The 14,918-nt window shown below is 45.0% G+C and overlaps 1 protein-coding gene and 1 long non-coding RNA gene across 2 annotated transcripts in view; both read left to right on the top strand.

Annotated features, from left to right (window-relative positions):
- RTN1 (reticulon 1) overlaps positions 1–14,918 on the top strand; it is a 123,928-nt gene that overhangs the window by 37,827 nt on the left and 71,183 nt on the right. The gene's annotated exons all lie outside the window — the stretch shown is intronic.
- On the top strand, positions 2,679–13,192 carry LOC135448743 (uncharacterized). Its single transcript, XR_010440563.1, has 2 exons — positions 2,679–2,803; positions 12,632–13,192. It is a non-coding gene; the product is annotated as an uncharacterized LOC135448743 (long non-coding RNA).

Below are 14,918 nucleotides of genomic sequence, written 5' to 3'. Positions count from 1 at the left end.
AGCCTAACAAGGAAAATTTTTTAAAAATTGGAAAAATCTATTACAATATTTTTTGTTTTCATCTCATGTGTCTTTATTGAGTGACCATGGGTGGGAAGGATATGGAAAGCTAACACACAGCAGGGAGAACATCACTGCTACTGCCAACAGGTTACACAGAGCCTCTTCCACCCAGCCAAAGGCAATTCAGGTACTTCTCTTTCTCAAAATGCTGTTTCCTCACTGTGTCTCTCAGACAAAACACTCCTGTAACCCCCAGCGTGGCTCTGGAATTGCTCGGGGCTGAGGAGTGTGAGATCTGCTTCATTCAGTGCCCAAGATCAAAGCCATCCAGGGTGTTAACACCATCCTCTGAGCCATGTAACAACCTGCTGAGTCAGCCAGAGCCTCCCAAAGCTGCTGGCTCCTAACGAGCTCTGTAAAACCTTTGACTGCTTGGAGGTCTCTGGGTGAACTGTGCAATGTGGGGCTCGTTTATTTACTGCTGTCTCCCACCAAAACTCTGAGGATAAGGAGAAGAAAAGTCACTGAGCTTCCTTGGCTCAGAGGGGAACTGTCCTGTGAGCTGAAAATGAGGATGTTCCCTGTTCCAGGTATCTACAGACACAGCTTTCAAAGCATAGCTGTGGGGTTTTTTCAGCCCTGTATGTGCTTTGTTGAGATGCTCCTTATCCTTTGGAAGACACCGCTGCTTTTTCCTCCAATCCCTCTCCTTTCTCTGTGCTAAAAAGGGCTGTGGAATATCTTTGTCCCTAATAAAAACCCCACTGAAGGAATGTTTCCAACTTTATGGGCTTCCCTTCTCATTTCTGCCTTCAGACTCCAGCTCACAGCAGTGCTAAGACGAGTGGGTGCTAATTATGGAGAGCCACACTCCACAACAGAGCCCTGCTGCCGGTGAATACAGAAAAATTGCTCATTAGAGCAGCATGGTATTTAGTCAGATTGGCTTCCCTAGATATTAACATTCTGGCATTAATGCAGGCTGGCAGAGTGATGCTTGAATAAAACCATGTCAGGGTAAGATGTGCAGAAAGGCTTGTGAAATGTTTGTCCCACCTGTGGGGTTTGCAGGGCATTTCTGCTGGGGGCTCCCACATGATGCTTTAGAAGAAATAAACACCCTTGGATTTCATTAGCTTGCACATACAATTTCTTGGTGTTGTTTTATTACCTCACAGGACGTGGTGCATCATGCGTATGATTTATTTTGCTGGAATTAAAAGTGCTGTGCTTGATTCTCTTCCTGGCCATCCAGATTTTCACTGTGCTGTTGGTGTGACAGTGCTGTGTCCATGGTGCAGGTGGCAGGGCTGCCTGTGCACAGCACAGTGTGTGTGACAGTGAAGCCACCCTGGAAAATGCATTGTTTGTACCTCTTGTACAGAATAACTCCGTGAAGGAGGCTCAGCCTAAGCTGGTTTGAACACAAAAAGCTCCAGGTGCCCTTGTTTTAATGCAGGGAGGCTTTAGCATGGAGGTTTTACAAGCAGCAAGGAGCAAAGCTGGGGAGTGTGTGCTGCAAGCAGAGGTGCCTTTTTTGGGCACAGCTCCTTGTTCCCCCCTCTGCAGCATCAGGACACCCCAGCTTGGCTTTGCAGAGCTGCCCAAACCTCTGGAGCTGCATGGGGAGAGCCAGGGCTCTGCTGGCTGCAGGACGGTGCTGGTCTGTGCAGCTGAGCGAGCTGGAGCTGCTGCTGGAGCCACAGCCACAGGAAATTCCTCGATCCCATGTCCTGCCCTTTCCCACCTCCGGGCTTGCAGCAGCAGTGGCCGCTCCAGTGGGCTGATGTGAGCGCTGTGAGCACACCCAGAGAGGGCAGAGATGCTCAGAGGCCAGCAGAGCTCGCCCAGCCACTCACACACACCAGAATCTCCTCTCCTGCAGCCCTCTGGTCTCCACTTTGTGAAAAACGCCAGTCACTTGTTTTTAAATTTTTAAATGTTTAGTAGTAATAAAATGGTTATAAAAATAGCAATATAATTAGACTAATAGTAATTTTGGACAATTTGGATTTAGGACAAAATGAGACAATAAAAACAAAGAGTTACGGACAGTCTGAGTGCCTCTTTCTGGGCAAAATAAGCCCCAAAAAAGGACCCACGTTAACAGAGGATTAGCCCTTAAAAGCAACAGCCTGTTGCATATTCATACACCTCTTACATGATGCATAAATTCCATTCAGACACAGGATTCTGTCTGGGCAGTGTCAATTTCTTCCTCTGAATCCTAACAGTGTCATCATGGCTGAGAAGGCAGGAAGAAGTTTGTTTCTTCTGATAATGGAGCAATAAATTCTCTTTCTCTGAAAGATTTAGGTGTTCTGTGGCTGCTATCTCTGTGTGAGCCCTTTCTTTAAAAAGAGTATCCTACATAGCATAGTTTCTATTTTAACATTTTGTTATAACCTAAAACTATATTTAACACAGTACTTAAGAAAATCAATACAGCATCCTTTTCTAATGCAACACATACAATATTCATTTTAATATTTGCAAAAAGCCAATCATAAAATACGCATGTTTCACAACTCTGACTGGAACACCAGCGTTTGCTAATTAGCTGTGCTTTATCTAATTAGCACCCAAATGGGAGTGCCTCCCTTCTGTGCTTGTGAAGAGCCCAGAGCTGGGGATTTATGTAGGGGAGGGATTTTCCCTGGGGTTTTCACGGTGTGTCCTCACCCATGTGCCCTGGGAAGGTGTGAGAGTGTCCCTGCACTGGTGTCACCCTGCTGGTCACTGCAGGAGCGGGATGTACCTGCACTAAATTGTCCCTCCACTGCCAACCTCTTTCTTGCCTGTGAGTTTAGTGTGTGGGCTTTTTCCTTCTTTTTTTTTTTTTTTTTTTTATGATGGTCATGGTATTTTGCCTGTAGTTTGCCTTGGGAAATAGAGTGTGTCCTACATCTGTGTCTATTTTAAGACTCTGCTCTATTGCCTGCTACCAGCTGGGGATATGGCTGGAAGGAGTAGTGGCTTCATGTTATAAGAGGAAATACTGGATATTTCTAGGAGCCTATAACTATGAAATATGTTTCTAGCTCAGGATATTATGCTCATAGGGATAGTATTAATTTTACCTGGCTTTAGTGCCTTAAAAACTGGCTTTCTAAATTATCTGGATGGAATAAGACCTATTTAGGATGGAGAATAAGACACACACAGAAAACAAACTATTTTGTTTCTAATACTTGTATTTAATTAAGAAGAATATTCTTTCCCTTTGTGTTTGTCCTGCTCTGATGTGTTTGGGTTTAGGGAAGCCAGTAGAGGCATTGTTATGAGAACCTTTTAATTATTGTGGTCTGTCCAGATTAAAGTATCTGTGGGCTACAGCAATTTCTTCCAAAATTAAAACAGACAGACAGAACCTCTTTTTGTCAGAAAAGCAGGAGAATGTTTCCACACAGCTGAAATTTAAAGATTTGGAAGCAGGTGCCTCTCTTAATGTTTCACATCTGATGTTTATGCCTGAGAATGTCTTCTAGTCCACAACTCTCCAGCACAAACATTGAATCATTTTCATTTTTGTTGTGTCCCATGTGTGTTTTATTCAGTGAATTCAGTAGCATGGTTTTGGCTCAATCCCACTTTAGGCAGTAATGTGGCTCAGAACCAGCTCCATATGGGAGTCCAGGGCTCTGACTCCATCCTCTGTGTGCCTTGGCCCCATCCTGGAAGGCTTTGTGCCCTCAGAAACCCCTGGGTGCTCCCCTGCCACAGCTCTGGGTGTGCAGTCTGGGGTGGGGCTGCACAAATAAATACCACTGTGCTGCATGCCATGGTGCTTGTGTTCACAGATTTAAAAAACACAAAACACAAACCAAACCCCAAACCGACCAACCAAAACAGAAAAACTTTCCAATATCCTCAGTAAACCTCTGTGTCCAGAGATGGCCACAAGGAATCCCAGGGCAAGTGTTTTGTGGTCTCCTGGGTTACTTTTTTTTTAGTGTTTTGGGCTGGGTGAAAAGAGGGACAGGGGTATATAAATGTGATCTTTTAACTCAAAGGAGAGGAGTTACTTGGTAAAGCTGGCATGAACTCTTCCATGGTTTAGGGTGGCATTCTCTGAGTGCTTCTGGTTTGGTTAAAGAGCTCTGCTTCACAGAGCTGGGTAGTTGGTGGGTCTGTGTTGTCCCTGAATCACCAAGTAATTATCTGTTTTCTGAAGGGTCTCTCACTGCATTCAGTGGTTCTCCAGTTTTTCTTTTCCAGGGAGGTCCAAAACCACTTGTAAACCTGCAGGTCACCTCTGAGACTGAAAAGAGCAGAACTTACTCAGTCAAAGTTTTCCAGCTGCTTCCATCTAAAATTTAAGACACAGCATAAAAGTTACAGTTTATGCAGTAGCACCAGGGAGTGAATTTTGTATCGATTTTAAAATTAGTCATTTTTAGCTTACTGTTTTATGCATCAAAAAATGGCCTCAGCTTCATTAAGAATGCTGTGTATTATTAATATACAGCATTAATTTAATCTTGGCACTGGGCTAGTAAAAGCACTTAAATCATTGCCCTGTCCTTAAAGTTGGACAAGTGAGGTAGTAATAAATGTGATGGGGGGGCAAAGCCATTTCAGAAAATGGCTGTTGGTCCCAGCCCTGCTTTCCTTACACACTTCTTTTTTGGGGGGTCACTTGCGTTTCCAGCTGGGGCTCCGCAACAGGTGAGTCTGGAGGTGCTGAACTCACCATCTGCAGATCTGATTTTGGGCACCCAGGCCATTGGTTCAGAGGTTGGGAAGTCCAGATAGTTGATAAAGCAGCTGATTTGGGGTGAGGAAAGGGGATGGAGAGGGAATCTGCCCTTCCCCAGGACATGAGTGCCTTATCCTTGTTTTCAGGAGGGCTGGGCACAAGCTGCACCCTGGCAGGGTAAGTGCAGGAACCTCTGTGCAGCCAGCTGGAGATGGAAAGTACCAGTGCTACAGGCACTCCAAGGCAAAGGAGGCAATTTCAGTCCCTGTTCTTGTGCTGGTTTATTTATAAGCTGTTAAAGATGCATAAAGTGATTTTTGGAGCAGGCAGTGGAGCCTCTCTGCTTCCAAGTGCATTGTCTGATTGACTGGTTACAGACTCCTGCTTGCCTTCCCATGTCCTCCTTTTGGTGTTAGATTCTCCCATATTGGACACTGCTGTTTCTCAACTGGCATAAAAGTCTAACTTTTGCAGGGGATGGGCCCATCCTGGTAAACCAGCAGCTCTTCTGTGCAGGGTGTTTCATGTGACACCTCCCACCAGAATTATTGGTGGTTGTATTCCTGCTGACTGGACATGGCTCCATCTTCTCTGCCACATTTGTGGCCAACTCACCAATTTAAAAATACTTTTGGTTGAGCTCTTACTTGGCAAAGAGCAGTAGTTTCAGCATTAGATGTACATTGATAGAATGGTTTGGGTTAGAAGGGACATTAAAAACCATCTTGTTCCACCCCCTGCCATGGGCAGGGGCATTTCCATATACCAGGTTTTTTAGAGCCCTGTCCAGCCTGGCCTGGAGCACTGCCAGGGGTGGGGCATCCACAGTTTCTGTGGGCAGCTTGTTCCCCATCACCCTCACCCTCAGAATTTTTTCCTAATATTTATTCCTCTGCCCTAAAATTATTTTGCTGCTCGCAACCTGCTTGCTGTTATGGCATCCTGAAAATGAAGTTCTTTATCATTGTTCTGCTAATGCAATTCAAGGAAAAATGTAGAAAAAGGCCCTCTTAGATCTGAGTGCACTTGTTCTTCTCTGGCAGTAATTTGTTTTACACAAATGCGTGATTTTGTAGCAAGGCCACCTTAAAAGAGAAACAAACAAACAAAAACACTTCAAAGCACTTTGTGGGCATCATTATTCACCCAAGTTGTTTGTTGAGGTCTGTTGTTACACAGATATTGAGGTGTGACATCTGAGTTGGACTGATGGTGCTTTCAACTACTCCATCCTTCTTGGTTTTAGTTCAAGAAATACATCATGACAGATGGCATTGTTTTAAAGCTTGAGTATGCTGTGCAAAGCACTGAAAAGCCCTGAACCTTAGAAAAAAAGCATTTTGTAAATTGGCATTATGGAGTCTCTTTAGCCTCCTTAGCATCACTTGCAGCTGGACACCTGACACATAGAAGCACTGTGGATGTGGCTTTAGGAACAGAAAAAGATCATTTTAAGCTCTTGGATATTTGAGGATGTATGAGGCAGTAGGTGTTGTCATTGTGAGGTTTTATTGTTGTGAAAGCAATTGTAGTAAAAGTTATGGTAATCCCTGGTGTTCTGCTTCAAAGCCCTTTGAAGTCTGCAATAATGGCTGCACTGAATCTTGGCAGCCTTTGAGTCCCTTTTCCCATTGTGGAGTGGCACTGATCAAACCTGGAGCTGCAAAGCTCTTCAGAAACACCTCTGTGTGCTTTCCCTGCTCTCCAGGCACTCACAAACACCAGCACAACCAGCATTTACAAAGTTTTCTTAGATCTGTTGATGAAAAGGACTACCTAAGAGCTTGATATTATTCTGCCATCACATGTCAGGTTAGTGGGTTACAAAGTCTGTGCTACAGTGAGGAGCTTGCTGCCTTGGATGTCTGCATGAACCCATTTACCTCCACTTTCATGCTCTGATGATGGAGCTTTCCTTTTGGGACCAAAATCTGTTATGATCAGTCTTTGACCAAGCTCAATAAATGCCTCTCCATTGCTGCTGCTTTGTCTGAATGCAGGAGTAATGCCCTAAAAGAGGTTTTCAAATTTGAAAACGTGCTTTTTTTGGAGGACTTTGGGTCTGTTCTAACCATGGTGCTGCAATAGGGATGTGTGATCCCCACTGGGTTTGCTGTGGCTGTGAGGGATGGCCTGCTGAGTGCACATGGGTGAGGGGACACATGGCAGACACTCACTTTGTGGGGTGAGCAGTGACCTGAGGTGGCCAGTCACTTCCTTGACCGCCCCATTGTGGCTTTGGGCACATTATTTAAATGTTCAATCTCACAATTTCTCATTTCCAGCAGGGATGCTGTGCCCAGTGACTGCAGCACTGGTAGGGAGCAGCTGGAGCCTGGCCCTGCTCTGCCATGCCTGCAGTGCTCCATGCCTTGGGAAAATGGGATACAAACCTGCAGCACTGCCTTGCAGAGCTGTGAAATTCCACTCTCTGTTTTTGTGAGCAGCCTGATAGAGAGCTTTGCCCCCTCACTGAGCAGCAGGTTGTTTGGTTTATTTTTTTTAATTGTCTTTCTTGCTAGCATTGCCAGTCACTTGGTGACACCTAAAAATGCATTTTCCAATGTAATTGTTCTGACAAACCCCATTATTGGTTGACTGGGGAGCTCCTACTCTGCACTTAGAGATTCACCGCAGGTCCTCCTGAGAGTGAATTTAAAAAGCAGTGAGCCTCTGCTCTCAAGGAGAAGTTCCTCTCCTTGTTTAATAATGTCTATAGGAAAATTCCCAGTACTTGGCACAGTCCTCCTGTCTGCCTGTGCGCTGTTCAGATCATCCCAAAGGGTCTTGTAGCTAGAATATGTCTTTTTACCACTTCTGGGCTAAGTTCTGTAGAAACTTATTAATTCCTCCCCTGGTTTGTTCCTATAGGGGATGGAGGTGACCTGACTGAAAGCTTTATGTAAGTAGAAACAATTCAGACTGGCTTTATTGAGTTTTCAGCTAGGTCTCCAATACATGAATAGCTGCAAAACTGGGATATACATTCCTAATAAATCCATATATCCTGATAAACTCTACAGGTAAAAATATGCTTTGTAGTAGACCTGGACTCAGTTTGCTGTGATCGTGCAGCTGGATGTGGAGAGCAGTTTAAGTACATGGAGAATTGTCTGTTATCAGCCAAATATTGTGCTGAGGCCCTGCACACACAGCCAAGCCTGTGTTAGAGACCTGCTGGTCAGGTAGTTCTGCACAAAATACATTCCCAGCCTGTCTGCACTGAGAGCAGAGCCCACAGGGACTCAAGAGCTGCTTTGGAGCACAGAATGGATTCAGGTGATGCTGTGAGTGGCTTTTTATTTACAGCTGCTCCCAGCACAGCACACAGCATGTAATGAGAGCAATTAAGGGAAGAGGGGACAACCCTGTTGAAAAGCGTGTCAGAAAGGTGAGGAAGTGCAGCTCTGATGGAGGAGATGAGGCTCTTGGAGAGGGAAGCAGGATGTGTTTGCATCTTGCCTTCATTATGCATGGAAGATAAAATACTGCATTAATGGGAAGGTATTGAGCTGCTGCTAAATGAAGCTTTTTAAACTGAGTTAGGAGGAGAATTGGCCAAAGAGATTTTTGGGAATGGGAAAAGCTGAAATTAAATCCATTCTGTAAAGCAGAAGACAGAAAGGACAGGGGAATTAAGCAAACACGATTGTGATACTTGTAAATAAGGTAAATGGAAAAGGATTAGCCTACAGCTGAATGGAGTGAATGTTCTGCAAATCCACAGGGAGAGGTCACAAATTCGTCCTGAATTTTTGCAGGTGATTCCTATCTCTTGCCCATTATCCTGTGAAGAAAGAAAAGCTGCCTCTCTTCTGGAGGCAACTCTCCTGGGTGCACATCCCAGTGTCTGTGTTTGCTGTGTTTGGCTGGTTTGCAGCTACTGCATTGAGCAGGTCAGAATTTGGCTGGCTGCCCTTGCAAGCCTTTTGTTTAGGACTCCAGCCCCAGAGGTGGTTTCCAACGCAAAGACCTATGGACCTTAGAGCATGAGTGGGAAACATGTCTATGAGCCTGGGGACCTCTGGAGAAAGAGAGCAGTGAAAATGGCAAAAAAAATGTTTTTATTGAGGCTTGCTAGGTGAAGAAATAGCAGAGGAAGAGAGAACTTAAGAGCAAGAAAATTCTCTAGGTGGGCTGGGAGCTGGAGAAGGAAGAGCCTGAGTAGGACTGAGTTATAGACAGTGAAGATGTCTTTATAACTTGTGAGTTGCAGCTTTTTGTATTTGCTATGACTTAGCAAAGCATGGGCTTGTATTCTGTCTATTCCTGTGTTTTATGTTAAACATGCAATTAAGAGGTCTGAGTAAGAACCTGTGGGCTCTGCAGAAGGAAGCAAATTGGTGCAAATCAAGTCAACAGAGGGAAAAACTCCAGCAGAAAGATTGGAAGCAAGAGCAGGCTGAGGACTGCAGCACACATCCACCTCCTCTTCAGCCAGGGGTACCAGAAAGCACTGAAAACTTTCTGGGAACTGAGCTTAACATTTAACCTGTCTTGAGTTAAATAATGGTGATAGGGAAAATGGGTACTTCTATTCCATGAAGTGCTGGTGATAAAATGGACAGTGGCCAGAAGATGAGAGTGGTGGGTCAGGGAGTTTGTGGTGCCCAGCAGAGCTGAGGGCCTGATTCCTGATCTCCAGTGCCCTGGACCTCATCAGAGTGCTGAAATGACTCCTCCTGGATGTGAGCCAGGCTGCTTTGGAACTTTCTGAAGGTTGGGATGGTGAGAAGCACAGCCCACAGCTCCCTGGACATGTTCTCTGCTCCCCAGCTCCTGCTGCTGCCTCAGAGCTGGGGTGAATGACCTGTCAGGGGTGCTGGTGAAATGCTGCCTAACATGATGGTCTATCCTGAGAGGTATTTAACAAAATAAGGCTGTCAATGTTGCACAGATCCCCTCTGTCCTCTGGAAGGAGGATGAAAGGGAGCAGGGGTGTGGGAGTGCGCAGCATTGGATGGGCTCTGGGATCTGCAGGGGTGCAGTGATGGTGACAGGATGCTGTGTCCCCTTGGGGTGAATGTCCCCCAGCTCCTGAGGAGGTGTCAGGGGCTTTGAAGCTTGTGTAGGTGGGTGTGAGGGGCAGGGCAAGGCAGGCAGCCCCCACTGCTGCCTTCCCTCCAGGTCCTGCTTTCTTGAGAGCCAGGAAAGAAAACTTCTCCTGCAGGCACCTGGGGAGGTGATGCTGGGGTCGCTGGGCCCTTCCCTGCAAATTAGCTTGTGGCTTTGCCAGAAATGACATCATTTTGTTGAGCAGATTTCTTCATTAGGGAGCTTTCTAATCTCAGACATGAGTGGCACAGAAACCCTCCCTCCTCCCCAGGCACTAAGGAAGCCGGGCTGCTCTGCCAGTCTCTGCAGCATGCTCTGCTTATTAATCATTCATGGCATCATGTTTGTTTTATGACAAATGAACTTAATCATGATTTTCACAGTGGAATACACAGGAAAATGTACAAGATAACCATAGCTGCAGGTAGAGAAAACCAAACTTAATTTAGAAAGGATATACAGGAGCAGTCTAAGCAGCTGAAGAATTGAATTATTCTAATAAAAAGATTCAGCTATACATAATTCTTCATGCTGAAACAAAAGCCCTGTGAGACAGGCTGGTGCTCAGGTTCTGCATTAAACTTTTTTCTTTTGTGTTTAATGCTCAGCCAAATCATTATTTGTTGCTGAAAAGTGCCTTTGGGTGTTGGGAATATTTTTTCCCCCCTATGTCCTAACGTGGAGGAGGGCAGGAATTGCAAATCATTTATTAATGCTCTGCTCCATTGTGGTCTTAATCTCCAACAGATGGGGCAGGATACTCTGGCTAACATTCAGTGTGAGCCTGCTGACTTGCACAGAGCTTCCCTTTTCAAGCACAGTGGTGCAGGGACTGAAAAAAGGCACTGAGTCTAGTGGTCATCCTGAAATGTGATTCCAGCAATTTCAGAGGCTGAGAGTTCATCCCTGTGCTTGGGAGAGAAGGGGATGTGCACACATGGATGTGCCTTCCTATGGATGTGTTTTGGAGTAGTTGGGTTTTGATTCTTGGATGTGGCATTTACTGTGTGGCCATGATTGCCAGGGAAACTGATAACTGCTTTCTTGACTCTGATAATACTGTATGCTCCCAATTTCAGCACCATTTCTGCTCCTTATCAGTGTTTCTCTGCCTTTCATGATACCAGAGCAGAAATTATTATGATAGAACCAGAAAGAATAATGCTTCAGAAACCATCCTACTGCTATCAGTGGATTTTCACGCTGTTCCAGCCAGCTGAAATAATGGTGTGAGCTGCCTTCACTGCACTAAAACCCATTTCTGTGTGTAGAAACATCATTAGAGTGGCTTAAAGTACACAGCATTAAAGTAGAATTCAGGACAAAAAAATAAAAGAAACTTTCTAGAGTGTAGCAGCAGGCATCCTAGAGTGTCCAGGAGATTTAGAGTCCAAGAGTGGAGAGCTTTCCTTAGGAGACTGGTGACAGTAATTTGTTCAGTCTGGCAAGATGAGAGCTCCGAGGGAGGGATTGCTTCCCAGGGATGTTTTCAAGGGCCAAGAGCTGATGCTGACAGAATAACTAATGGATGCAGGTTGGTGATGAAGAAATCCAGGGTGGACATTTAGGAGACTCCTAAATATCAGACAGGTTGTGTAACAACTTTCTAGTGAGTATAAGGAATTGAAAACCAAATTGCTTTTCAAGAGAGAGGTTTGTCACGAACATTTTCTGAAAAATACTTTTGCTAGGATTTTTCTCCTGAGAAGCTGAGAGGCCTCAGAAATGAAATGTAAACAATAATTATCTGCTGCTGTGGAATGCAACAGGTGCATCTTTGATTGGTCTCATGTGGCTTTTTTTTAATTAATGGCCAACACAGTCCAGCTGTCTCAGACTGTCTGGTCAGTCACAAGATTTTATTATCATTCTATCTCCTTTCAAGCCCTCTGATGAAATCCTTTCTTCCATTCTTTTAGTATAGTTTTAATATATCATTCTCTTTTAATATATGCATTATATTAATATATATTCAATATATAATATTAAATAATAATATATTATACATTATGTAATATATAATATATAATATTATATTATATTATATTAATATATATTCACTATATTATATTAAAATATAATAATATATTAAAACTGTAGTAAAAGACTAGAAGAAAGGATATATAAAATATATATATATATCATGAAATAATAAATCAGCCTTCTGAAACATGGAGTCAAGATTCTCATCTCTTCCCTCATCCTGGGACCCCTGTGAACACCACCACAGAGGTTGATGTCCTGAAAAGGGCCCTGTGACAGTGTTTGTCATTTGGCAAGGAGATGGCTTTGCTTAATGATCTAAATGTTCCCCACTTTCAGCTTTGAATTTTGTGGAAAACTGGTTCCTCTGCCCATGGAGTGTCCTTAAAATGTGTTGGGAAGCAGCAGGGGCCTCTGTGAGGGAGCAGCTTGGTTACAGAAATCTGACTCCTTGGTGGAAAGGTGTGGTAGCTGCAGGTAAATAGGATGGGCTTGTCTCCAAAAAGTGGAGTTGAGAAGAAAGTAATGGAGATGCCAGACCTTGTGGGGATGGAAAGGACAGGAACTTCAAAGCATCCCCTTGTTGTGTGCCAGCCCTTGCCTTACACATCTGGAAGGCATTTCCCTACTTCCATTTGCCCCTTTGAACTGCTGCCATTCCCTCCCAGCAGCATCTCCTGCCAAGGGCTGATAGGAAATAGATTTATTTTTGAGGGCTTCAGTGCTGATAGGCAGAAAGGACTTTCAGCCATTTCCAAGGCTGGCAGCAAACCTCGATCTGAGATCTCCATCTCCTTCTTAAAGTGTGGCATCAAGGCAGGCTGTGCTTGAAACTCTGCAGCCACTCCCACATCTCAAACCCTCAGAGGGTTTTGTTCCTGTGCTCTGCAGGGCTTTGCATGGGATGACAGAGGAGCATCACAGGAAGGACTGATTGCCGTCTGGACATTTGTGCATTCTCCACCTTCTGCATGTGCATTAGCAATGAATTCACCAGGAAAATGTGCTTCCAACCATCAAGCTCCACTTCTGCATCCTCACAGCCTGTGCTGCTGAGCCACAGTCCTGCCAGGAGTGCAGCACTGCTGCTCTATTTCCACCCAGCTTTACCTTCCTGCCATCTCCCTGCACCTCTGGCTTGTTCCTCTGGCCACAGGACACAGCCCAACCAGCAAAATTCATTAAAGCCACCTCTGCTGCAGCCAGGCCTGCTGGAGCTCCAGTCCCAGAGACTTTGGGAATGGACCAGAACTGGGAAACATTCAAATTTTTAAGCAAGGATATGTACCTTCAAATTGCACATCAATTTAATGAGGATAAATTATGCAGGCACTCAGACTCTGGTGCATGTTAGTGATATTTTTAGTGCCTGGACTCTCAGGAGGATGCATCTCTGTCAGCCCAGTGGCTCTAAGAGGCAGCTGAGTAAAGTCAAATTGCAGATGGACCAAAGTCTTTTGTTTTTACCTCTCATAAAAGTGATATCTCCAGTGTCATCTTATAAAATTCACCAATTTCCTACTTCATAGACTTCCAGGCAAATAAGGCTGCACAATTTAGATAGGCAGTAAAATCTAGCAGCCAAAGAGAAGGAATATTAAAAAAATTAAAAGGATAGCTAGAAGATTGTTGCCTGAGTCCTGTCAAACTGTGTTTAGCTCCTGCATCTCTGCTCATGGGTGTCCCCTCTCCAGGGAGAGGGACATGTGCTTTTCAAAGCAGGGTAATTGTACTTTATGGTCCAATGGCATGAGGCTTGGGGGGGAGAGGTGGGTGGAAATGGCTTTGTGCACCTCCATGTGCTCCCACTTCATGTGGAGTAACAAGAGTGGCTCCAACTGGAGTTAGAACAGCCTTGAGGCAGGCTAAGCCAGCCTCCAGCAGCCCTAAGGGGAAGAAACAGGAGGTGATGCTTCCTCAGACTCACACCTGCCTTCCTTGGTCTCCTATCCAAGAAGAGATGGGTGATTTTTACAAATTCTGGGTTCTTCCTGCTGTAAGTGGTTAAATCATCCCCAGCTGGTGCTTATAGAGAGGGGCAGAGCATCTGTAATGTGCAGGGAGCAGGACACAGCAGCTTATTTGACTGATTCAAGCACATAGATGACCCTGGGAAAAAGTTCAGCCTTAAATCAGCACATTTCTGCCTTCAGCTAATCCCCTCCCTGCCCAGCATTTCCCACTGCAGCAATTCCCAGCCCTGCTGGTGAGGATGCACAGAGCATCCCTCCAGCAGCAGCTCTGCTCCACACAAGGACACCTGACATGGAACCAAAATAGGACCATGCTGGTGCTCCCTCAGGCTTTCCTCTGGCAGACTGGCATGGCCAAGGTGCAAGAAGCTGCTGCCTTGGTGCAGGATGTGCCCAGCAGCTCAGTTCACCATGTTCCTCTGCCTTTGTGCACGTGTTGTTCCTCATGCTCTTTGCTGCTCCAGACTGGAAAAGCTCATTCCCTGCAGGAAGACAGGTAAAATGCTTGAGGAGGCAGGTAAAATTCCATACAGGGAGGCCACCACCTCATCATTCACTCCCAAACATCCTCCTCTTCAGGCTGTGTGCTGTTCTGAGAATAGCTCCCTGCCACAGCCTCCTCTGCAGGAACAGAGTTATTTATTCACAGGCATTGGGTTTGCTCTGATAGTCTTTCTGAATTTATTCTAAAAAGAGATCTGCTTTGTGAAAGTGCCTGGCCCTTCCTCCAAAATGGAAGTGAGAAAAGCTCCTTGTGTGTTTTCTGTGCATGGTTAAAAATAGCATCCCAGAACTGTATGTTGGATAAATATGAATGAGGGAAGAACAAATGTAGTAATCTTCAGAGCCTACAAATGGACAGGTCTGTCTATCCTACTGCTTCTAAAATTTCTTTTCTCTCCCATTTCATACTCCTGTCTCTGCTTTCTTCTCTACTTTCTTTGTCCTTTGTTCCCATGGCTTTGTTTTAATTCTCCTTCATCATTCTTTTTTCCATTTAACTCTCACCCTGCTCTGCCTATTTCTCTCCCTTCCCATCAGTGTCCTTCCCTGCCTCTGCTTTCCATCCTGCTCCTCCATCCCTCATCTTTTTCTTCTTTCCCAATACTTATTTTCCCAATATTTCTTTCCCTGTTCTTAGCCAGTGCTCCCTGTTCTCCCTCTTGTCTCCTCTTCCTTTTCCCTCTGGAGACTCCTGATCCCCA

Source organism: Zonotrichia leucophrys, chromosome 5, assembly GCF_028769735.1.
Source record: "Zonotrichia leucophrys gambelii isolate GWCS_2022_RI chromosome 5, RI_Zleu_2.0, whole genome shotgun sequence".
NCBI classification, from domain to species: Eukaryota; Metazoa; Chordata; class Aves; order Passeriformes; family Passerellidae; genus Zonotrichia; species Zonotrichia leucophrys.
The sequence above is the reverse complement of the archived record's forward strand: the minus strand, read 5'-3'. Positions and strand labels throughout refer to the sequence as shown.